General features: G+C 36.9%; 1 long non-coding RNA gene across 1 annotated transcript; it reads left to right on the plus strand.

Annotated features, from left to right (window-relative positions):
• Positions 1-2,246: 2,246 nt before the first annotated feature.
• LOC148861556 (uncharacterized) lies at positions 2,247-27,117 on the plus strand. The gene is made up of 3 exons (XR_016095089.1): positions 2,247-3,286; positions 26,631-26,820; positions 27,035-27,117. It is a non-coding gene; the product is annotated as an uncharacterized LOC148861556 (long non-coding RNA).
• The last annotated feature ends 114 nt before the right edge of the window (positions 27,118-27,231 follow it).

The following is a 27,231-nucleotide window of genomic DNA, read 5'->3' on the forward strand; positions in this document are numbered from 1 at the left end:
TTCATTCAATACAGATTTTACTCAAACACCTTTGCTAAGATAGCAATGGTTTTTTTCATTCAGCACATATTTTACTCAGACACCTTTGCTCAGATAGCAATGGTTTTTCTTTTTCATTTAGCATAGACTTTACTTAAACACCTTTCCTTAGATTGCAATGGTTTTTTTTTTTTTCATTAAGCACGGATGTTAGTCAGGCACCTTTGCTCAGATAGCAATGGTTTTTCATTCAATTTTAGTCAGATTTACTCAGAATGCACATGTTTACTCAGACACCTTTACTTAAATAACAATGGTTTTTCATTCAGCACAGATTTTACTCAGACACCTTTGCTTAGATAACAATGGTTTTTTTTTTTGATTAAGCACAGATTTTACACAAACACCACTACTCAGATAGAAATGGTTTTCTTTTTCCATTCAACACAAATTTTACTCAGGCACCTTTGCTCAGATAGCAATGGTTTTTCATTCAGTTTTACTTAGATTTACTCAAAATGCACATGTTTTACTCAAACACCTTTGCTCAGATAGCAATGGTTTTTCATTCAGCAGATTTTACTTAGACACCTTTGCTTAGATAACAATGGTTTTTTTTTTTTCAATCAACACAAATTTTACTTAGACACCTTTGCTCAAATAGCAATGGTTTTTCATTCAGTTTCACTCAAGTTTACTTAGAATGTACAAATTTTACTCAGACACCTTTGCTCACATAGCATAGGTTTTTATCATTCAACACACTTTTACTCAGATTTACTTAGAAAACACAAAATTTCCTTTCATCAAACAGGTTAGCTTAACCTTATGAAAGACTACTTTCATTGAATAGAGCAAATTGACCTTGTCAAGCTCTTCATTCATCAAACAAGTCAACTCAGCCTTATCGAATACTACATTCATCAAATAGAGCGAATTTACCTTGTCAAGCTCTTCATTTATCAAAAAAGTCAGCTCGACCTTATCAAGAATCACAATAATCAAATAGAGCTAATTGACATTGTCAAGCTCTTCATTCATCAAAAAGGTTAACTTGACTTTATTAAACACTACATTCATCAAATAAAGCGAATTGACATTATCAAGCTCTACATTCATCAAACAGGTCAACTTGACCTTATAAAATACTACATTCATCAAATAAAGTGACTCGACCTTCTCAAGCTATGCATTCAAAAGTGGTTCGGCCCTTGTTGACCTCTTTCATGTTTTGCATCAATAATTTGAACATAATAAAGCATCATGCGCACTTTGATAAAGGGGGGTAGTTGTAAGTACCCAATTTTTGCTTTGTCCCCTTTATAACCCACTTCTCATATTTCAAGATCTGCATTGAAATACACACTCTGATACAACTAGACCACATCATCACCTTCTTAGACACCAGGATAAATCCTCCATTTTTAGACCCAAAATTACCATTTTACCCTTCTATCAAGAAAAAACCTAATTCAATGACCCACATTGCTCAACACACTCCAAATCATGATTTCTCACTCTGACACACCCCTCAGGGCCATCAAACCCTATCATTGCCCTTATCAAACACCTTAAAACCCCCTTGAAAATTTTCATTACAAAATTCCCCATTTTACCCCTCCATCAATGAAGATTCCAATTTGTGCAATCTCGTTGGTTGAGAAAAACCCTAATATCTTGAATTTTAATCTCAGCCCTTGAATCCTGCACATTACACCCCACTCATTGCAAAAAAACCCCTTTTTGTTTTTTCACTAAAGGCCCTTCACATTTCTAGAAATCACCCCAAAGCCTTCACTAAACTTAGAATCAATCCTAGCCCTAGATTTGAGTCCACCTTGTTTCTCTACCCTATGATTGACCTAACCCTCACTTCCACACCCAAAAACCCTAGCCGCCACCTATCCATTCCCCCTCAAATTCAAATTTTAAATTTAAAACTCTCCCCATTCTAAGCATTAAAGGATTAAAGGAAAGGGGACAAGGGGGAGAAAATCAAGGGAAGTTGTCTCCTTGCCTTAAATTTGGTCAAAAGGCAAAGGATTAATCTAGGAAGCCACCATCCCTTAGATTTGCACAATGAGATCTCAACCCTCCATCTTTTTAAGCCTCACACTCAAACACCAAAAAACCCTATCCAAGACCCAACTAACCCTAACTAAACCCCCCTCCATTCGGTCCTAACCCAACCCATCTAGTCCAAACCGAACCAAAACAGCCCAACCCATCCGGTTCTAAAGGAAGGCCTAAGAAAAATAATGAAAGAAAAGAGAAAAACCTGGATAAAACTGAACCAACCAAAAGGGGGGGATTCTCTCTCACACTCTCTCCAAGCAATTGAACCACCATCTTCATCCTCCTCCCTTCTCATCTCCTGTTCGAGATTCGAACTCTCCTTCTCACTCATCTCTTCTCCCTGACCACAGAACTCTCTCTCTCACTCATTTTCCTCTCCCTCACCACCGATCTCTACCTTCCTCCTCTCTCTCACTCATTTTTCTCTCCCTCACTGCTGAACTCTCTCTCACATTCTTCCTCTCCCTCACTCACTCAAGCTCTCACCACCGAAACCAACCGTCTTCTTCTTCCTCCCTCCCTCACTCCCACAAGCTCTCACCAACCGGACCTACCAATCTCCATCTCCTTCAACCTCTACCAACACAGCACCACCAAACTCTCCCTCTCATCATCTTCTTCCACCTCTCCTTTCACCTAAACCCCAACTGAAATGCCACCATCAAATCTCTACACCCCAACCAAAAACAAAAGAAAGAAAGGAAAAAGAAAAATAGAAAGGGATCTCCATTCGGCCAGCAAAGAAGAAGGAAGAAGAAGAAAAAGAGGAGGAGAGGAAAGAGGAAAAGGAAAGGAGCAAGTCCATTCACTATTTTCAGCCAAGGTAAAGAATCGATTTCCCTTTATCTCTCTCTCACCGAAATCCCTCTCTTTCTCTCTCTGATATCCCTCTTTACCCTTCTATTTCCCCTAACTAAATTCCACTCACTCACCCATCACCCTCTTCTTTATACTTCTCAACCCCAAACCAAAGCCTAGCTCCTTCGAAACCCTAATTCTGTTAACCCCAAAACAAAATCCATTTTCTTCCTTGAACCTTCTCCCTTCCAAGAGTCTAGCTGAACCTATCCTCCATCATCATTCAATCCAAGAAAAAAAAGAAAAGTCTCAAAGCAACCTTGGAGAAGTAGCCCCTCTACCCATTCGATTCAAGCAAAGCTCGACCTAAAAAAAGAGACGTCAACAATTTCAATCATTTATCTTGTAGTGTATGTCAAAAGGCCACAAAGAGGTGAGCCCCTCACCTCATCTTTTTTTATTTTTTATTTTTGTTTTATTTTAGTATTTTTTTTGTTTTCTTGAATCTTCTTAATGCTCTAGGTGTTTTTATTTTTCATTTCATTTCAGCATTGATTTCTTTTATTGGATGATGTTTGTTATTCCTTTTAGTTAATTTCTTGCTGACTTGGAGTAGAAATTATTAAAAAACTTTGTTGACTGATTTGGATAACATTCTATGTCATATATTAGTTATTTAACATAATTAGAATATATATCATTGCTGAAATTTCTTCTCCCATTGTATTTAAATTCAGATTTGTCTAGTTAAATGACTATACATATTGAATCATTTTTTATTTGAATGTTGGAATACATGTTTAATAGTATCTCGACTCCATGTTAAACTCTAGTTCAAGTTAGTTTTTCTATCTTGTTTATCGGTTTGTTTTGTTTCCTTTTTTTTTTTTTTTGTTTTAAACCGTAAGTGTAGATTGTGCTTAGTGAGCCTTGAGTGAGGTGGTTAATAGGGGATTGGTTCCCTTGTGTTTTGATTTTTTTCTCATTATCCTAGTATGAATGAGGGGAACCTTGGATAAAGAAGGAGGATGCATGTAGTTGCCTAATCCTTGGCTCCTTTAAGGGTTTCCCTCACCCAAAAAGAGAATGAGAGGGTTAAATCACTTCGGAAACAAGCTTACCAAGACTATCCTTTTTGATGGGCAAGGTTGCTAGAAATGTTGTAGTTTTTTGTTTTCTTTTGTTCTTATTTGTTCTTTACCAAATTAGGAGAATGGTACTACATGTTGAGTATGAGAGGGGTGCCTAATACCTTCCCTCTCTCCCCTATAAATTACCTAGAATAGCCTCTTTTGGGATCACATGAGAGTCTTGTTTTGATTCTCGAACTTGGGAGGCCCATCACTCCCATACTCCTTGTATCGACGGGTGGCGGCTCCATACCATTTCAGCCATGGAGTGAACCCCAAACCCAAGTTCAATTTGGATGTTCACATATACATATATACTTATGGTAGTTGTTAGCCCTTCTTTCTCCTCAATGCTTTTCACATCTCCTCTATAATGTAAGTTATAGAGAAACCTTAAAAATATAGAAAGTTGACAAATGCTTACACCAACCTGTCATTCATTTATATTCTAAATAAGATAAGTATCATTTATTTATGTCCTTAATAAAATAAGTGAGGTTACAGGAATGAGGGTTGACAATATATTTATTGTCAATGCCAAAAAAAGATGTTAATAATAATAATAATAATAATAATAATAATAATAATAATAATTTACAGGTAAAAAGTTGACACAGAGAACAAGTTCAAAATATCAAAAATGCGAAGTGTATCGGACATCCAAATTTAAGAGACATATCGGGATATGCATAGATATAGATGAAAAATTAAGATACATATGGAAACACATGAAAGTGAAGGGATAGGATATCCATCACATGGACACCCAAAGAATGCGGAATAAAGGGGCAAATTTCAAAAATTTTTCTCTCCCTTCAACTGGGAATCACATTCCCTATTTAGAAAATCATATTTTCAAGGATCATTCTTGAACCATAAACTAAACCAGATCTGAACCAAAAGAAGTAGAAAGAGATTATACCTGATACGGAGAAACAATATCTCCCAATGGAGGTGTTCACGCCCAAGGAAGGATCCAAAATCTGCTCCCACTGAAGATGGTGCAGTGCAGGATGAAGCAGAATCAGCAGTGTTCTTTCAAAAGAACTTGACCCTTCGCAAGAATCAACATGATGGCTTGTGAATGCAGTTTCAATCAATATTTTCTCCAAAAGATTGTTATCAAGATCAAATCTTGATTACTCCTGTAGAGAGTAGGAGATCGAACTGCTGGAGGCAGCGGCTGCAGGAAGGAGGCAGCAAGAGAGTATTCGTAGGGTGTAGAATTCTCTCTTCTTGTGATTTCAGCTCTGAAGACAAGAGTATGTTGGTTGCATGTCTAAAGGCCCCTCCGTCTTTTGTTAACCTAAAAAGAACAGCTCCTAATACAATTAGGAGCTGTCCATAAGACAAGAGTATGTTGGCTGCATTTCAGGGGGTGCACTATCCATAAGACCTCTCTTTAGGTGATAGGGATAAACCCTTATCTTATCTACAGATCAGATCAGCCATCTCCTAATCTAATTAGAAGGCTTCCAGATCTAAATCTTATTTAGATCTTAGACTCTCTAAGTGGATAGGGTCTTGGCCCAATCCTATCAGCTGATCCATCTCAGAATTCGCCCCTTTTAATTGATTGATCAAATCAGCCCAGTTCGAAATGGGCTTAAGGCCCATTTAAGGTTATGTACTCACTTAGCCTTCCAAACTGCTGCCCAATTGGGCTTCTTTGTGTGGCGTGGGACCCAAACATTGATCTACACATCAGTCACATGGGTTCAGCCCAGCCTTTGTTACAAGGCCTGGCCGAATACACTGTTATGGACAGTGCACCCCCTGAAACCCATCTTATGGGCTCTATGGGCCCAACGCTTACCCTAAGTGGTCCCTGGGCCAAGCCACCTTGTAACACCCAGGGACTATGGGCAGATGCAAGATTAGCCCATCAGGTATTACACTCAATGGTCTTACACTTAACCTCTCAGCCCATAATGATCATACACAGCCCGACAAGAGATGACCTCTCCCTCGGATGCAAGGAACAATGTTGCACTCTCTGCTCATATGGATCCCGGGAATTAAAACATTTTGCAAATCATTTCAAAACCATAATATATATACTTTTATATAAAATATATTTTGCAAAACAAATCTCAACGATTGAAATCGACTGCTGGTAGTCTTGGTTTCCATCAGTGAGAGTGCTTCCCCGATCATTACCTTTATCCGACAAAGGGGCTGGTCCTGTCACTCTAATCACCCACTCAAATGAATTCTCAGACTGTTCCAACATACCTAGGTTTTGACCCCCGCTAAGGATCTCACTAATTGGTATATCAAAGACAACCCAATCCGACACTTAGTGCAATATCATAATCGAGTCTAGGGGTCGGGTTTAACTTTTCAGTTTTTCCCATCAATCTCCAAGGTCCAGGGCAATATTGGAATTCTGGTCTAGTTCAAAGATTCAATTAATCCTACACTGTATGTGCCTAGGGTCTCACCCTAGCAGCTGATACAGGCCACCCCAACTGACTTGGTGGCACCACAGTGTCAGCCTTGTCAGGATAGGTCTCCCTAGACTGACCCACTGGCTGTGAACATTCTAAACTAACACGAGTCTCATTAAGTGTCCAGTTTAAGGGTATTACACTGAAACATACTAAGGGAACATGAATCAAATATGCACTTTTATTCATTTACAATAAACTCATAAAGTACATCATCTTGATTGAAGATAAGGGCATACAAAACTGTCTAACAGCTCCCACTTGCACTTAGGTCCAATCAGGTACAAGTTGGAGTCCCATGCTTTCCACATGTTTCTCAAACACTTTCTGTGATAGTGGCTTTGTCAATGGGTCTGTTACATTTTTCGCTGACGCTACCTTCTGAATCAGGACGTCCCCTCTGCCAATAATCTTCCGCAGTACGTGGTACTTCCTCTCGATGTGCTTCGACTTCGAGTGGGCTCGTGGCTCCTTAGCCTGAGCAATGGCTCCATTGTTGTCACACAACAATGGGATGGGTGATGTGTTGGACGGAACTACTCCCAACTCATGAATGAACTTCTTCATCCACACGGCTTCTTTGGCAGCCTCACTTGCGGCAATGTACTCGGCTTTGGTCATGGAGTCTGAAGTGGACCCCTGTTTGCTGCTTTTCTAGCAAACAGCACACAATCCTATAGTTAAAACATATCCAGATGTAGACTTTCTATCATCTGGATCCGATTGGAAATCGACATCTGTATACCTTTGGATCTGTAGTGAGCTACCTTCGAATACTAGACAAAACTCTTTTGTCATTCGAAAGCACTTAAGTATGTTTTTCACAGTAGTCTAGTGCTCTTGCCCTGGGTTGGCCTGAAATTTGCTTACCACACTCACTGCCTGAGCAATGTCAGGATGAGTGCACAGCATGGCATACATGATGCTTCCTACGACAGAGGCATAGGGAACGTCTTTCATGCCATCAATCTCCTCAGAAGTCTTGGGAGACATCTTCTTGGAGAGAGTGACTCCGTGCCTGAAAGGAACATTTCCTTTCTTGGAGTTTTCCATGCTGTATCTTTTGACTATTTTGTAAATGTAGGTAGATTGGGATAATCCTATTATCCACTTCGATCTATCTCTATAGAGTCGAAGACCCAGTATATAGGAGACTTCTCCAAGATCTTTCATGGAGAATTGCTGTGAAAGCCATACTTTCACCATAGTTAACATTCCTACATCAATCCCAATGAGTAGAATGTCATCTACATACAGAACCAAGAAGGTAACCTTATCTCCATTGTACTTCCTGTAGGCACAAGGTTCATCTGGATTCTGCTCGAAGTCAAATGATTTGCCAGCAGAGTCAAAAAGAGTGTTTTAACTTCTAGAAGCTTGCTTAAGTCCATAAATGAATCAATTAAGTTTACATACCATGTTTTCTTGACCTGTAGCAATGAAGCCTTGCGGCTGCTGCATATAGATATCTTCAATAAGATCTTCATTCAGGAATGCAGTTTTGACATCCATCTGCCAAATCTCATAATCATGGTATGCTGCTACATCTAGCAAAATCCTAATGGATTTAAGCATGGCTATAGGCGAAAAGGTTTCCTCATAATCGATGCCCTCTTTCTGAGTGTACCCTTTTGCCACCAAACAAGCTTTGAAGGTCTCAACCCTACCATCGGGGCCCTTTTTCCTCTTGTAAATCCATTTGCAACCGATTGCTTTTACCCCAGAGGGTGGATCTACTAGAGTCCAGAGTCCATTGGTCTCCATTGAGTCCATCTCTGCTCTCATGGCCTCCACCCACTTCTGGGAATCTATGTCCAACATAGCTTCCACGTAAGTCACGGGATCCTCCTCACTAGTTAAGGTTTCCACCAGGTACTATCCTTGTCATAACCATAATGGACTGGTGGCCTGGATACCTGAGTGGATCTTCTAGATTGGTCACTACCTGGAACTTGTGGGACATCTCCCAATGCTCCTAAGCTCTCCTCATCAAGAACAACTTCCTGATGATGGGTGTCCAGAATGAATCGGTTTCCAAGAATTGTGCATTTTGACTGCAGAACACTTTCTGCTCACTTGGGTCATAGAATAGGTAACCTACAGAGCCTTTTGGGTAGCTCACAAACAGGCAACGACTGGTCTTGGATTCCAACTTGTCTACACTCGTTCTTTTAACGCGTGCTGGATAACCCCAAATCTTCAAGTGTTTGACACTTGGTTTCTTTACGGTCCAAAGTTCATATGGAGTATTCAGAACCGATTTGGTTGGAACCCGATTCAGCACGTAAATCATTGTCTCTAATGCGTAACCCCAAAAGGATGTGGGTAACTCTGAGTGTATGAGAAGCGACCGGACCATATCCAATAAGGTCCTATTCCTCCTCTCTGAAACACCGTTAAGTTGTGGTGTAGCAGGAGGAGCTAATTGTGATACTATCCCATTGTCCTTAAAGTAGTCCCTGAATTCGTCAGAGAGATACTCGCCACCTCGATCTGATCGAAGGGCTTTAATTTCTCTCCCTATCTGTTTCTTGACCTCTTGTCTAAATTCTTTGAACTTTTCAAAGGATTCAGGCTTGTGTCTCATTAGGTATACGTAACCATATCGTGAAAAATCATATGTGAAGGTGATGAAATGCACGTGTTGATTTCGTGTCCTAACACTCAAGGGACCACATACATCAGTATGTATTGGGTCAAGTGTGCCTGTACATCTTTCAGGCTTACCATTAAATGGTCGTTTCGTCATCTTGCCTTATAGGCAAGGCTCATAGGTGGGAAGATCTTCTATAGTTAGAAAATCGAAATGGCCATCCTGTACCAACCTTGTGATTCGGCCAACACCGATGTGGCCAAGTCGGTAATGCCACAGACAAGTGGGATTAACTGTATCACGAGCTCTCTTCTTGGGGATTTCAACCGACGTAATTTCGGTTATGTTAGTTTCTAGAGAAGGATGTAGAACATAAAGACCGTTCTCCAGTTCCCCGTATGCGATGAATCTGTTATTTCTTTTAATAGTAATCGTATTAATAAAGAAGACAGAATAACCATCTGCACATAGTTTTGAGACATAAATCAAATTTCTCCTTAAATTTTGTACATAAAGACAATCTTTCAATACAATTATTCATTCTCTAAAAAATAACTCCATGGTTCCTATGGCCGCGGCTGCAACAATTGCAGTAGTCCCCAAGTAGAGTGTGATTTCTCCTTCACTCAGCCTTCTGCTTACCTTGAACCCCTGCAGTGAGTTACACGCATGAGTTGAAGCCTCGGAGTCAATACACCAGGACACAGAAGCTACCAATAAATTGGTTTCTATAACACAAGTTTCGAAATTACCTTTCTTGGATTCCAGGTAGGCAGGACAGTTCCTTTTCTAGTGGTCGGTCTTCTTGCAGAAGTGACAGGCATCCGATGCTTTGTCTTTCTTCTGCTTCTTACCCTTAGTGGCTTTCTTCTGAGGCTTCTTTGCCTTCCTCTTTCTCTTGCCTATCTTGCTAGCTTCAACAAGCATAGCTACAGGCTCATCCTTTCTAATCAGTTCTTCGGTTCTTTGCAACATATTGCTGAGCTCTTGCAAGCTGACATTCAGCTTGTTCATATTATAGTTCATAATGAACGGATTAAAGGAAAGAGGCAAAGAATTAATGATAGCATCTATCTGGGTTGCAAGGTCTAGCCTGGATCCAAGAGCCTCCACTTCGTTGATGTATCCCATCATTCGAAGGCAATGGTCATGAACTTGTTGGCCCTTGGTCATTTGTGCGTTCATGAACTGTTTCAAGACCTTTTGTCGAGTAGAACGATTCTGCTCTTCATACATCATCCTGAGACTGTCCAATATGTCATTGGCAAGTTCGATCTGATCGAACTGCCTTTGTATTGGGTTGTCCAAGGAGGCAATGACGTAAGACCGGGCAAGGGAGTTTTTCTCCTCCCATTCCTGATAGTGTCTCCTTTGGGCCTCAGAAACCATATTGCACGGATGCTCCGGGGCAGGATTCTTTGCCACTTTGTCTAGCTTTTCAGAAGCTAGGACCAGCATAAGGTTTCTGTACCAGTCGGCATAGTTTGGGCCCTTAAGCTTGTTGTCGTCAAGAAGCTTTGCAAATGATCCGTTTGTCATTTTTTGATAAAAGAGCAAACATCAGTCCACAACCTAATTTGATTCATGTTCATTACATAGATATGGATTTTAATCTATGATCCATTTCCATTCATTCATCTCTGAGATTTCCCTCATTTCTCAGTGAAGGAGACTACGGGTTGTCTCTGGAAATGTAGGAAATCACATAGGGTGCATGGAGCCAACTGTTTCATCTGCATAACCCCACCACCTTTCTGTGAAGGATCATATCCACTCATCATATGAGTTTTCCCTTTGGCCCCTGTCAGACAAGGTTTAGAGCTGTTTTCAGGTAAACCTTTATGTCCAATGAGTGCTTACCCATCATATTTGTGAACGTCAAGGTACTGTGAAAGAGTTCCCATTTTCTGGTGAAACCCCTCCCACATCGGTCTATGACGCCCCTATCATCTTATGAAACACTCAGACAAGCCCAACAGCAAATGGATAACCCATTTTCTGGTGCGTTTCCTCATTACTGAAGGACCCATCCTAATGCTAGTGATGGAATGCCTTTAGAGAGTTCATCATATGAATCTCCCTATCACATGCACTCATATCAGCTGGAGGGAACAGTTATTACGCCCTAGTTTGATTTAGGTCAAACCAAAGTGGCTCCCACTAACTTTTATAAAGTCAGATTTCGGTGGGCCTTAATCGGCTAGGGTTTCGCACATAACCTCTTGATGAGGTGTGGGATCCACCACTGAGGGAGGTCATCCAATGACCAAAAGGGACACCATGGCAATAATGTGCATTCAGCCATGATGTGCGCAAGAGCCACTATCGGTTAAGCATGAGCCAAGCACTTATGGCCCATGTACGTAGCACATCACACATCCATACATCTCATGCAACGATAAATTGATTCAATCAATTAATCATCTGTAAGCCCCATTGGAAGCCCGTTTTATATCCATAATATTAACCATTAATATTATCTAGGTATATGGGCTGAATTAGGGTTACCCAGTTTGGCCCACATAGCTTTATCCTTTGAAATGGGCTTTTCACAGTTTTAACTATTTAAAACTAGGCCTTTACAGGTTGGGCCGAATTAACCATTTAATTAAATATCAATCCTTAGGCCCATTAGTGGAAAAATTAGGGCTGACTTTCAGCCTTGATTAAACCCTAGATTTGGTCCAAACAATTTGAACCAATCTTGGTTCGAATGGGTCTAGGGTTTGATTTTTAATTAAATCTTTAATTCAAGAAAATACTCTGAAATTAAAGAACTGACAAAACAAAATCAAGAATCAATTAAAAAAGGTTGTTTGCACAATCCATCTTGCAAAACAGAGGTTAGATCACAGATTGCAGTTTCACAAACTGTAAATCGCAGGTAGCCAATGTCTCATCTGCGAAATATCCTTCCACGCGCCGCCATCTTCGACCCAAAAATAAATAGAAATAGAAAACCTAATTTCTATTATAATTACATCAGATCGAATGCCTAATACATAGAGTCTAAAAAAAAAAAAATATTTACAGACCAAATGCAATGAATAAATCAAGAAACTGCAAATCCTGTAGGTTCCCTGTGCAAACCAAGAATTCGATCTCCTCTTGTACGAACAACCCATAAATCAAGAAAATCATAAAGAAATATTCTAAAAAATAATTAGATTTATATAAAATTAATTTCAGATTATTTGCCCATCAATTTTGGGAACAAATTTCCCAAAACCCATATCTGCGCAAATCGGGTAGAACACCTTCTGCCCATTTGCGCAGATTCATATATGAAACAAATTGGTTCAAGATTTGAACCATGGCTCTAATACCACTGAAGGGATAGGATATCCATCACATGGACACCCAAAGATTGAGGAATAAGGGGCGAATTTCAAAAATTTTTCTCTTCCTTCAACTGGGAATCGCATTCCCTATTTAGAAAATCATATTTTCAATGATCATTCTTGAACCATAAACTGAACCAGATCTAAACCAAAAGGAGTAGGAAGGGATTATACCTGATACGGAGAAACAGTATCTCCCAATGGAGGTGTTCATGCCGAAGGAAGGATCCAAAATCTGCTCCCACTGAAGATGGTGCAGTGTAGGATGGAGCAAAATCAGTAGTGTTCTTCCAAAAGAACTTGACCCTTCACAAGAATCAATAGGATGGCTTGTGAATACAGCTCCAATCAATCTTTTCTCCAAAAGATTGGTATCAAGATCAAATATTGATTACTCCTGTAGAGAGTAGGAGATCGAACTACTGGAGGCGGCGGCTATAGGAAGGAGGCGGCAAAAGAGTATTCGTAGGGTGTAGAATTCTCTCTTCTTATGATTTCAGCACTGAAGACAAGAGTATGTTGGTTGCATGTCTAAAGGCTGCTGCCCCCTCCTTCTTTTGTTAACCTAAAAAGATCATCTCCTAATCCAATTAGGGGCTGCTTATCCAAATCATATTTGGATAAGACCTCTCTTTAGGTGATAGGGATAAACCCTTATCTTATCTGTAGATCAGATCAGCCATTTCCTAATCTAATTAGAAGGCTTCCAGATCTAAATCTTATTTAGATCTGGGACTCTCTAAGTGAATAGGGTCTTGGCCCAATCCTATCAGTAGATCCATCTCAGAATTCGTCCCTTTTAATTGACTGATCAAATCAGCCCAGTTCGAAATGGGCTTAAGGCCCATTTAAGGTTATGTACTCACTTAGCTTTCCAAACTACTGCCCAGTTGGGCTTCCTTGTATGGTGTGGGACCCAAACATTGATCTACACATTAGCCAAATGGGTTCAGCCCAGCCTTTGTTACAAGGCTTGGCCGAATACACTGTTATGGACAATGCACCCCCTGAAACCCATCTTATGGGCTCTATGGGCTCAACACTTACCATAAGTGGTCTCTGGGCCAAGCCACTTTGTAACACCTAGGGACTGTGGGCAGATGCAAGATTAGCCCATCAGGTATTATCCTCAATGATCTTACACTTAACCTCTCAGCCCATAATGATCATACATTGCCTGACAAGAGAGGACCTCTCCTTCGGCTGCAAGGAACAGTGTTGCACTCTTTGCTCATATGGATCCCGGGAATTAAAACCTTTTGCAAATCATTTCGAAACCATAATATATACTTTTATATATAATATATTTTGCAAAACAAGTCTCAACGATTGAAATCGGCTACTAGCAATCTTGGTTTCCATCAGTGAGAGTGCTTCCCTGATCATTACCTTTGTCCGACAAATGGGCTGATCCTGTCACTCTGATCACCCACTCAGATGAATTCTCAGACAGTCTCAACATACCCAGGTTTTGACCCCCGCTAAGGATCTCACTGATTGGTATATCAAAGACAATCCAATCCGACACCTAGTGCAGTATCATAATCGAGTCTAGGGGTCGGGTGTAACTTTTCAGTTTTGCCCATCAATCTCCAACGTCCAAGGCAATACTGAAAATCTGGTCCAGTTCAAAGATTCAATTAATCCTACACTATATGTGCCTAGGGTCTCACCCTGGCAGTTGAGACAGGCCATCCCAACCGACTTGGTGGCACCACAGTGCCAGCCTTGTCAGAATAGGTCTCCCCAGACCGACCCACTGGTTGTGAACATTCTAAACTAACACGAGTCTCATTAAGTGTCTAGTTTAAGTGTATTACACAGAAACATACCAAGGGAACATGAATCAAATATGTACTTTTATTCATTTACAATAAACTCATAAAGTACATCATCTTGATTGAAGCTAAGGGCATACAAAACTATCTAACAGAAAGCACTATAAAGACTCCAATAAATCATAAATATACATCCACAACATTATATATAGGGCCTAAATGAACTATATATATGTAAAAATCACATCTTTTAGTAACTTTTATGACAAGATATATCATAATCAACATATGGAAACGTAAGGGTATTCTCTAATAAGGTTATAACTACAAAATATAAGCTTAATAATTATTTGATGAAAAATAGTTTTATGGATGTGATAGATCATCCATAGATTTATAACATGGAAAATATTATGGTTTGATTACACTAAAAATTAGAAAAAATAATAAATATTACAAAAAATAAAAATAAATATTTTACAATAAATTTCAATAGGTATATGAATTAAAAATTAAAAATTATTCTAAATTTAAAAAAAAGTTTTAAAAATTAATATTTTTATTTTTACCAAAAAAATAAATAATTTTTCATACTAAAAATGAAAAGATAAATATTTTTATTCAAAAAACTATAAAAAATAATAAAGTGAATATTATATATATATATATATATATATATATATATATATATACATATATATGTATGTATAAAAGCATTTCCAAGCATTAAAAAAACAAAATATTGTAACATACTATCAAATAAATTGAAAAAATATTTATTTTTGCAATTCGTATAAAAAGTTGAAAAATTTTTAAAAATCTTGAGCTTTGGAGGTTGTTTTTGGGTTTTTTTTCTAAAGATTTTACTATCGAAGAATTTGTAGGGATGATTTGGTGGGTTTGGAAGAGAAAGAAGGCTTTTGTAGAGAGTTAGAAACCTTTTTTCTCAAACATTTTTAATTCATTTTTGCCTATAGGAAATCGTACTATATCAGCTAATACACCCTGATACAACTATGATACAGTCCCAAGATGCCCTGACACAGGTCTATATGCCCCTGATACGCATTGATACGTTCACGATATGGGGCTGACATGATTAAAAGACCCGATACAAATGATTTTGTAGCACTTCCTGTGCCGACCCCTTAAAGATATGATACGTATTGGCTGATACGTTGCGAAATTTTGAACATTGGCAAAGAATGATGGTTTGCTATATGTGGAAATTGAAAAAAGGCCTTTTAATTGGTGTTTAAAAAAATGGGAATGTCGTTTCGGTTTCAAAGTGATTAAACCAACCTTAGGGACATTTAATTTTGGAAAAATTCTCGATAGGTACCCTATACTTTAGGCTGAGTGCCGATTTAGCACTCGTACTTTAAATCGCGACAATCTAGTACCTGAACTTTCAATTTGCTAAAATTTGATACCCGGGGTTAAATACCCATCAATTAAAAGATAAAAAGTCCTAAATACCCCCAATTAATTCGAATAATGAATGAATTACTAATTAAAATTACAAAAATAACCCATCATCTATTCCGACCAATGCAAGTGGGAACCATTGTTCATACTTGCATTTATAGAGAATCCGAAAAGCAACTCCCTCACATCGGTGGTGTCCAGCGAATGCGCTGTCGGAAAAGTTGATTTCGACAATCGTATACGATGCTAGAAAAGTCGAAGTCGAAGAATCCAGTGCCATTGTCGGAGGACGACTCCTGTTGCCCATCGCTGGAACATTATTGCGCCCACTACTTACTCAACCGTTGTGAGAGAAGATGACTTGTTGCTGGCGCTGGAAGAGACGACCAGGGTATGTTTATTTACTTTAACAACCACGCGACCGGGCTATAAACGGATAAGACACCTGTTTGTCTCTTCCCGACGACACCTCGGTTTACCGCTATCCTCAACCATATTTTAGAATAGCAGACAGATCAGAGCTATCCGGAACGATTGTAATGTTCTTTTGACATGGCAATGACTCCGACTAGCGTTCGCCTTAGCAGCCTCTCCAATGCCACATTCTTTCGTCCTATGGCACCAAACCATCTCGTCTCCTCGGCATCTAAAGGAAAGAAGCCTTGCCGCCTAAGATGCGCATCGGTTCCTCCAGATAGGCGAGATAGCAGGCGCTCCATCTCCATTGCCCTCTTTCTCTCACAGTGGCTCTCTATCCCTAAACGTGTGTCTCTTCCCCTCTCTTTGACTTTCTAGCCATCTTGTCTAGTGTTCGTTGTAGGGTAAGCCAAATGCCAATGAGAGAAGATAGGTTCATTTTCATTCAAGAAAATTAGGAATAAAAGAAAGATAAAAATTGAAACATAGTTGGAGGAAAACCTTCATGAAATCAGTTCAGATCTGTGTGCGGCTCTGTTATGGGAGTTTTCATACCCATCAGATCTGTGTGTGGCTCTGGCATGGGAGTTTTCAGGGTATGGGTACTATGGAATGGAAGTGTTAGGAATGAAGAGGAAGGTCGGCTCTATTCTCCTCTTTCGTTCGTTGAACCCAGAATGAAGAGAAAAGGTCCTTATATTTTCGTAAAGGGTAGTTTTGGCATTTCAAAATTTTTAACCCGCACTTGATATCACGTGAGTCCTTTAACTAACAGGAATTTAACATCGGGTACCCAATTATTGCAAGTTGAAAGTTCAGGTATTAGATTGTCGCCATTTAAAGTATGGGTACTAAATTGGCACTCGACCTAAATTATAAGGTACCTATGGGGAATTTTCCCTTTAATTTTTACTTGACTTTTTCTTAATTTTGATCAATTTCAATTGGTTTATAAGTCAACTTGAGCTAGTTCGTTGACAAAAACATGTAAAACTGAACCAACTCAACCCGTGGACATCCCTTGTTGTAATTTTATCTTTGAGAAATTTATTTAAAGGGAAAATTTAGAAAATACATCAATTTCGAAAAAGAGATTCAAAGGGCTTGGGGTAGTGGTTGATATGAAGAAACATTTAGAAAATAAACATTTTGGTCAAAAGTAACTACATGGGTATTATGGACATTTTGTGCTTCTTGTTAGAGGATTGTAATAGAGGGGGTCTACTTGCAATTATGTCAAAAAGTTTATGGGAGATGATTACATTTACCAAACTTTAGGGGAGGTTTCAACAATGATAAGAAATTTTAGGGAAAGTTTTAGCATTTTACCTTTTCATTTATTTAAATTTGAAAAAAAAAGGCTTGGAAGTACATCTTATTTTCTCCATAGCCAATGTTGGGCCATATTAACCATCATGAGGAGACTCCCAACTTGCAAATGGACAAACAATTTATTCTTTGAACTACTTTCTTTTTTTTTTTAAATATCTTTGACTTATTTTCACTAGTTCAATTCTTGATTCCCACCATATGTTGGGTTAATTCTTCGTTTTCCTTATCTTAAAGCCTGAACCATTGAAGGAGTTAAAGTTGGATTTATCATATAGAAGTTTATTCTTGCAATGATAACAAGAATTCAAATAAAATTCTGATAAACGTAATTACTAAAAGTTATTGTTGTATTTATTTCATCATAAAATTTTATTCTAGGTGGAAGGGGCATCTAAAAATTTTATTATGCATCATAGAAAAAGTGAATATAGGACAGGACATAACCCACCTTGCTTTAGGCCTAATAAGATGAACTCTCTGTGACAATCTTAACCCCACCCCAAGAAAAAGAAAACCAATACAACGTATTACACCAGTCTAGGGATAGGCAAACCTAATTAGTCATCCTAAATTAGAGACTTTGTTTGAATTAGCAGTTGGGAGAAAACTATAAATACAACATTAGAGCCTAAATCAATACCTCGATTAGCTAGGGAGTCTGCCAATCTATTAGCTTCCCTATACACATAGGCAATGGACACATTCATTTGCGCCATCAACAAAAAGACCTCTTGCAATTGATAGTGGATCTCCCAAGGAACAATAATGTGTTCGTTTATCATGTACATGACAATTCTATTGTCCCATTCAACTAACAATGAGTCCAATAGATTCAAGACAAAGATTTAAGCATTGTAATAGGAGGCAAAGCCACCAAGAAATTTATCCTCAATGTCTCTTATCATGCCCCGTCCCCCCAGGCCTAGGTTTCCTTTTGGAATCGACACCTATATTCAATTTAACTATACCGGGGGGGCGGGGGGATACCAATTAATCTAAGAATTTGATTTTTGACTCCAACACTTTTATGGACATCTCTATTTATGATTTTAGTCCCTCTTTTACTATATATGGAGGTAAAAAATGTAATTTAAAGTACTGTTAATTTCCACTTCATCAAATTCCCTCTCATTAAGATATTAATTTTCATTCTCTCTCCTTTGATACTTTATTTGAAGTATTTTTGTTTCTCAACAATAAATTCTACAAATTAATTATATATCCAATATTTTTAATAACGTAAAATCTATGTTCAAAATCAACATGGAAAATAATTAATAAACCACACTTTTGTTTAAGTGGTAGGTAATTGGTTTAACCATCTACGTCAAATGAGTTAATCAATGTTTCATAGTTAAATAATAAAAAATTAAAACTAAATATAAATATACATATTACAAAAATTATAAAAAAATTGTGAAATTAAAAAACTTAGGCACATCTCTAATATTATCTATTTATCATTTCAAACAACAATAAATGAGCTAAATAAAAGTATTTTTATTCGATGGAAATGGAATACAAGATTTATAATTGACACCAAAATGAAACCATTTTCCTATTCGAGAGGTGGGTCAATGGTTCAACCTTTTAGGTCAAATGGATCAACCGATGATATAATTAATAACAAATTTAACAAAAGATAGAGGCATGCAAATTATTAAAAACATAGTAATTTTGTAAAAAAAATACATTTGGGTGAATCTCTAATATTATGTATTCATCACATTAAACAAAAATAAGTATGATAGATAAGAGCTAATTTTATTAATGATAGAAATAGAATTAAAAAGTAAACTAACATAAAAAGAAAATTGTTTTTGCATCAAATTGGTGGTCATTGATCCATAGAAAGAGAAATTAGGTGGGATTAACTTGAGCTCGAATTGAACTAGTTCATAATTTTATACAGGCTAGCTTCGATTTTCGGTCATCAACTTGGGCCCAGGCCTAGGCTCAAAAGTTTAGACTTTTTTATTTTTTAGGTTGGGCCTAAACCTAGCCCTTATGTAGCTAAAGTCAGGCTTGATTATATACATACAATCATAAATACATATATAGCACATATTTGCACACATGCATATACATGCAATTATACACATACATTTTATGTCAAATTTTGTCATGGGGCTAATTGATAGAACCAAATCTAAAACTAATCAAAATGCATCAAATTTCAATACAAGTTGGGCCCAAGTTGGACAAATTAGGCTTGACTTTAGTTTAAAGCCTTAGGCCCAATGCATAGGGTTATATCTAGGTTAAGTAGGGATGGAATTCCCCCGAGAAATCGGGGCATCGCTCCAAACCCCGATCTTAAACGGAGATGGGGAAAATATTCTTGCCCTAAACCGGGGATGGAGAGGGGATGGGGTTTGCATATAATTCCCTGAACCCGCCCCAAACTCAATGTCAAACTAGTAAAATATTCATGGGTTTAGTATTAATTTTTAAAATACTTTTAAGTTACTCCCAAAATTTTAAAAACTTAGGATCCCATAACTTCATATTTATAATACTCCCAAATTGTCATAATCCAATTCTTAAAATACCCCAAATTCCTATATCAATAAGATATATTTTTAGGTGGTTTCATTGGAGTGAGGAAAATTTAGGGATTCCCCATCCCCAATGGGGAGTGGGTGCCCCGCCTCGAACACATCATGCCACCATGGATAGGGTAGGGTATTTTGGCTATGGGGTGAGGACAGGGAGGGGGTGCCCCACTCCATTGCCATTCCTAGAGTCAATACTAAATTCAGCACAACCTACTTGACTTGCACCATAATGGTCCAATCATTTGAGTAAATAGATTAACCAATGTTGTCATAATTAAATAATAAAAATTTAAAACTAAATAAAATTTATAGAAAATTTTGACACAACATAGATATTATAAACTTATCATACCAAACAAAAATAAGTGTTATAAACAAGAATTATTTTTACAATTAATTATGTAAGTGGAATAAAAAATTTAAAGTTGCTAAAAAATGAGATTGCTTTATTTTCAAGTCAAATAGGCCAGAACATGATGCTATAATTATATAAAAAAAATTTAAAAATAAATTGAAATAAAAATATAGAAAAGACAAAATTTTGTGTATAAAATTTGTGTACATCTCTAATATTATATATTTATCATATTAAAAAAATAAATATAATAAATAAGAAGTTTTTTATTAATAATGAAAATGAAATATAAAATCTAAATCCACTAGCATACCATGCTTTGATTGTTTATCCTTTTTAAATGGTTATAATGAGGATATTGAAATTATTAATGTTATTTGAAATTGCTACATTCAATGCACATGTATATTTACTAGTATATATATATATATATGCATATACATTGTATGCATTATGTATTACATTATTTATAATATAATATAATATTAGATTATTATATATTTATTTGTAATATATATTATAAATATAAAAAGCCAAAAAAACTAACTGGTCAACTAATTAATCGGTTGATTCAGTTTGGTTTTGGTTTATAGATTTTAAAAAACAGATAGTATTAATTTAGTTTCAAAAAATACCCTATCATTCGGTTAATCTAATCGTGAACACCCCGACTGGGCTCATGTCATTCTAAGACCAGCTTGTTAGGTTGGTCATAAAGTCATATCAAGAGATTTATTTATTTATTTTAGGTTTCATGGGGCCACACATGCTCCCCTCAGTTGGGCTAGTTAAAATGACTAAGGCCCAATGTAAACTTAAAAATAAGCAAAAATATCAACCCACCAATCCTGATTGAATCACCTTGTTTATTCACACCATGTTGTACAAAGGTTAGTGTTTCGAACTTATGGGGAACATGTAAAGGAAAGGGAGAAAAGCGCACATAATGACATAATTCCCTTGGCTTAATGTAATAGTAGGGAGAAACCGTGTGATGCACAAACTTTCTTAATCAAAAGCTAAACTGTAGAAATACAGAAGAGCAAACAATTGTTTTATTTTTTAACTTTTAAATAATTAGTGATATATATTATACATATATATATATATATATATATATATATATTATATGCTACTTTTAATTATTTTTACAATACAAAAAGAACAATAACTGATTTCAGCTAGGGTTTTTTCTACTGACTTCTACAAATAATCATAGTGTTTTTGGAAATATTGGTATATTTGGTAAGTTTCTATTTATAACAATTTTTGATAAATTTTTCTACTAATTTATGACAAATTCTTAAATTATTGATAGAGTTCTATTTTTTTACTAATTTATGCCCTATATTAATCATTAATATTAGTAATTATTAACATTAACAATTATTATTATAATAGTTAATAGTTAATATATATATATATATATATATATATATATAGATTGAGCCCCAAAATTTACTCTCGGTGGAGTGTTGCCACCAAAATTTTATTAATATGAAGAAAACTATGGAGGAGGGGACGTGAAACCTTACCCCTCGCTCTATAAAAAGGGAGTCTAGCTCATATAAACATTAAGCGTCCAGGCAACCTAAAATCAATGAATTCTCAAAAAAGGAAGACCTAAACTATCTGCTGTAATCAAGTGCTACGTGGGAAGGAAGTGTATCTATGCAATCATAAACAGTTTTCTAAGACTCTAAGCAAACTAGCTTTGCAAGAGCATCCGCCGGTTGGTTAGCCTTTCTGTAAATATGGACACAAAAGAATTCCAATCTATTCCTAAGCTCCTGAACCTAAGACAACCAAAACCAAAGTTCCAAGGGGTTGTACATGTACCATTGAGAATATCAATTAGAAGTTGGGAATCTGATTCCACCATTATCTTCTCTAGATTAAGAGGAACCGCCAAGTGTAAGCCATCCAACAAAGCCATAGCCTCTGTGTCTTAATTGAAGTATAAACCATAGGTGTTAGAGAAAGCACTAATGAAACCACTTCTTCCATCTCTGATGATACTCCTCCACCACATGGACCAGGATTTCCTCTAGAAGCACCATCAACATTTAATTTAAAGTAGCCCTCTGGAACTGGTAATAAATGCACCACCTTGATGTACCTATTTTTAATTGGGTGAATTCACAACCCCAAACCTTGTAAAAAGAGTTGTTGAGTAAAACTCACTCTATGGGTGAAGCGTAGAGGAGATGATGCCTCATGAATCCATCGCACAATTACCCAAATCACCATATTAGAGCATCTAAATTTATTTTCCATTCTGCATCTATTTCTTTCTTTCCAGATTTTTTGGACTTCAAAACAAGCAATCAGCCCAACTGTAACAGCCCATTGGTTTTTTCCTGAAGTTGTTGAAAACCAAATAGAGAGGAGCTCCTTAATACTCCCATTACCCCTAAAGGGAAGCCCAAACATTTTGCTAAACAAAAACCAAACTTTTTGAGCTAGACAGCCATGCACCAACAAATGATTAACATTCTCCTCTGAGTGATCAAGGCAACAGACACATCTGGATACAAATGGGACCCCCAGCTCCTTTATATCAGAGTCCACCCTTACCTTCCCCATCATAAGTTTCCGGACAAAGAAGCTTATCTTGGTGGGCAATGGAGCATTCCAAACTTCCTTGTACCAATCCACCGTAGGATGAGCATCCCTATAGAAGGACCAAGCTGTTTTAATAGAGAACTCTCCTTTCGTTTCAAGAAGCCAAACTATCTTGTCTTGGCTATTAGAGAGCTTCACACCTAACCTCTGAATCTATTGGAGAGTCTCATCCTCAAGAGACCCCCTAATCGGATCCAGACTCCAAATTCCTGCATCATCAACAACATCACAAACTCTCAACTGCAAATTCAAACCATCAAGCTGAATGGCTTTCTCAATTAAAGGACCATCCTTGGTCCGATTATCCAACCAGAAGTTGATTTCGCCCCTTCCTACTAATCACCTCGAGAGAATGACTAAATCACTTCTTAGTTCCATGTTCACATTCTAGGCACGAGAAGTATAGCACATAAGAATGGTTGTATAGAAATGACTACCCTTTAGCACATTGGCTTTGAAAAAATATGCCCACAACGAATTTTAGAACAACACTCGCCACAAAGCTTTTAACTTGAGTGCTTTTTGTACATCAAATAAGCTTTTAATGTGCACCCCACCTTTAGAAAAAGGTCTCACGATTTTCCTCCAAGCTATCCAATGGTGATGACTACCTCCAAATTAGACCAAAGGAATCTTTTCATCAATTGATCCAGGTGTTTGATTACCTTCTTGGGAGTTACAATTGTCGACATCAAGTATATCGGAATACTGTTCAAAACATGTCTAATTAAGACCAACTTACCTCACGTTGAAATTATTTTCTCTTTCTATCTCGAATTTTTTTCTCCACTTTCTACACAATCCCATCAAATGCTTCTGCTTTCACCCGACCCTTACCAATGGGGATCCCAAGGTAGGTGAACGGGAGAGACTTATGCACGTAGCTCGTGACTGAAGTTATGATTTGGATTCTGCTGCGAGAGGCTTGTGTTGAAGTGAAAAAACAACTCTTCGTCTTGTTCACCAATTGACCCAAACATTTCTCATACCTTTGGATTATTGACATTACTTTCTCTAACACCTGCTTGGACCCTCGTATGAAGATAATGGTATCATTAGCATAGAGGTTGTGGGTGATAGGAGGGCAGCCCCTGTGAGTCACATAAGCATTTGTAGGATACTGTACGCCCAACTTGGACAAGTTTCTGTTGAGTACCTCCTCTACAATGATAAACAAATATGGCGAAAGGGGATCCCCTTGCCACAAACCTCTGGTGAACTGAAAAAATCCTGACTCCTCCATTCCAAAGAACTAAAAACCAGCAATTCGCAACCATTTTTCTAATCAAATCAATCCAATATTCACTAAAACCGAACCATCTCAGGACTTTGAAGAGGAAGTCTCAATTCAACCGATCGTAAGCTTTGGCCATATCCAGTTTCAACACAACATTTCCCCCGCAACATAATAGTTAATAAATTAGTTTATAAAATTTAATGTCATTAAATTACTAATGTTAATCGTAATACAATAATGTTAATCATTATTACTATAATTGTTATAATAATTAAATTATTATTATTAACATAAACAATAATAATAATAATAATAGTTAAAATTATTATTATGTCACCGTGCCATACACGATAAATCTAACAACCATGTATGACACAATAAATAAACTACTGGATAAAAAATGGGTCGTTGTTGACCCGTTACACAATTTATCGGAAACGGGTCAGTGCTGACCTGTTTTAGGTTGTCTTCTTCACCCAATTGTAGAAAAAGGGTTATCTTACAGCATTCCCCCCTTCTTTTATTTTCTTCTTAATGTTTTCTCTTACTAATCAATCCTATAGTGTTTTCACTATATATTCAATACAAAAAGATGGATAAAAATACCCGAATTCAAGAGTAAAATTGATTGTTCACGCCTAGTGGTGTTCTGCCAAAACAATGTCTTTCAGCCCCTTTTTTTAGTCAAAAAACAAAAATATTTAATATGGATTGGTAACAGAGAAAAAAGAATGGAGATGCGGTAGGTGTTTTACCTGTTTGGGTGATGAATTAGAGGAGTTCCGCCCATGTTCTTTTGTTCAAAAAAGAGTAGTTCTGCCTCTATTTTTCATCCAAAATAGCGTCTTCCCACCCCTTGTTTTTAGTGAAAAGGAAAACAATAAAACTTAAACTAGGTTCGGAATAGAGAAGGAAGAAAGGAGATGGTGAAGCAATTTACCTGTTTTGTGTCGTTTCCCCCTATTTTTCTCTCTCAAGAATAGAGTTATTCCCACCACTGTGAAAGGTATGACGTAAAGAAAAATGGAACATAAAGAAAAAGAGATATAGGTGTTGGTCGTGAGAAAAAAATGAAGAAAAATAATGGAGAAAATCAAGGTTTAGATGGTTGATCGTGTTTCAATTGGGCGTGATCTATGAGAGGTTTTGGACGTGAAAAACCCTCCTAGAATCATGACGAAAATGACTCTTGGAAAGTCAATCAAATGTGGCCCAGCACGGATTGGTTAGATACGAAAAAACGTGAACTAAAAAAGTGAAAAATTTTTGCAAGGGGAGATAGGATATAAAACTGTCTGCCAGTGATCAAAATTCCGCAATATATGTGACAGATTTTGCAAATTAAAGGACATAAAAAACAAGGTATACATAATTCACCATATATTTAGGACTTTAACTTTGCCTAATTTATTAATTTGTTTTTACATGGTTGCCTTTGATGGGAGTTAGAACCTTGCCCATTTTCTTTTGAGTTGTAACTAGTGGTTCAAAAATACTAGTTGCATTAGTAAGTACTGTCAAGATTTTAAGCCTTTGCTTTTACAAAGACATGAGGAACTTCTTTGCATCTGTGCATGCGGTGATATCTAGGAGGTAACAACCCACTGTTCATTGTCAATATTAAATAAACAAATGATAGACTTTCTTTCTTGCACTCTGCCAATGCAGAGGCTGAACCACTTTCCCTCTGGGTGGACAGGTTGCCAGTTTAACTGTCCAGGTCAAAATTTTCAAAAAAATAAAACCCTGTAGCCTGGTGAATGGGTCAATAGGATAAAAGACCAACACTTTTTTCTTTTCTTTTTTTTTTTTTTTTTTGAAAAATGGCATGTCATAGGTTGACTAGAACTGGGTCAAATGATGGTGAAAAGCATTGCTGTGTATCCAAGTTATTCTGCCTTTCTGAACAAAAATAATACAATTTACTGGTTGAGTAGGGCCATTAGATTATTTAATTTTTGGTTCATGAGATCTCCTAGGTGAGAATGATGCTTTGTTGACATCTTCACATGGTTGTCCTTTTCTATTTCGAAATGTGGAAAGAAAATTCTGCTGGTGAAAGAAGCATCCAAATTTATGCACCAATGACAGAAGGAAATGGTTCTCAATTATTGTTTCAGAGACTAATAAAAAATATTATTTTGCTGCTATGCTTGAGGTTATTGATGGTAAAAGAAAAGAAATCTGAAGGGGTTAATAAGTTGCAAAAGTTGCATGGCAAGTAATATTTTAGCTCCTTCATTGAATGCTTGGACTGAAACTGACCTAGAGTAGATACCATATAACTTACACATAAATTAAAATCCTGGTTTAATTAATGAAAATGTTTGGTTTTTCTTTAATAACTAACCCAGGAAATCAACTTATCCATATATTTTTTGATTTATTGTTAGATAAATAGGAGGTATACTTATTTTGACAAGTAGGATTAGTTTCTCAAAAACATAATTTCCACATATTGTAATCCAATGCATTTTCTTGCTCACTCCTATTTTCATTTATAAATATCAACCAAGTTCCTTTATTACATCAGGAACATGTTTCATACGAGAATCCCGGTGTTTGTCTGAAGGAAAGTCTTATTCAAATCGGCATAATCCTACACTTTTCCCTATTAAAATACTTGAGGGGAAGGCAATGAGACCATCTGATCCAAGCTGCCTATCTTGCTTGTTCCTTTGCATTAAGTATGGAGGGAGAACAAGAAATCTTCCCCAAAATGAGTAAGTACGACTCTTTACCATGTCCTTTCTTAATCACTTTTCATCACAGTGTTAATACATAGTTGAACCACCACCATCTTCTCTTTTTAATTTTTTAATCACTTTTCAATCACGACCACCTCCTTCAATGTTGTATTTTTTTTATTCATTTTTTTTTGTATCAATATTTCATTTACTTTACATTTTCTAATAATTTGTATGTTATGATTTGAAGGTTCAGCCATTATACCAAGGGATTTGTATTGGAAGAAGTGCTATATTATTGGAGAAATTTAATTTTTTAAGTCCTTGTACATTTATATGGAATTGGATATTGTTTTTGAATATTTTGTTTCGGATATTATAATAATTAATTTTCAAATTAAAAGATTTTTTGACATTGTATTTTTTATTTATGTTTACATATATTAA

Source organism: Nelumbo lutea, chromosome 4 (assembly GCF_056320005.1).
Source record: "Nelumbo lutea isolate HS-2025 chromosome 4, American lotus-T2T, whole genome shotgun sequence".
NCBI classification, from domain to species: Eukaryota; Viridiplantae; Streptophyta; class Magnoliopsida; order Proteales; family Nelumbonaceae; genus Nelumbo; species Nelumbo lutea.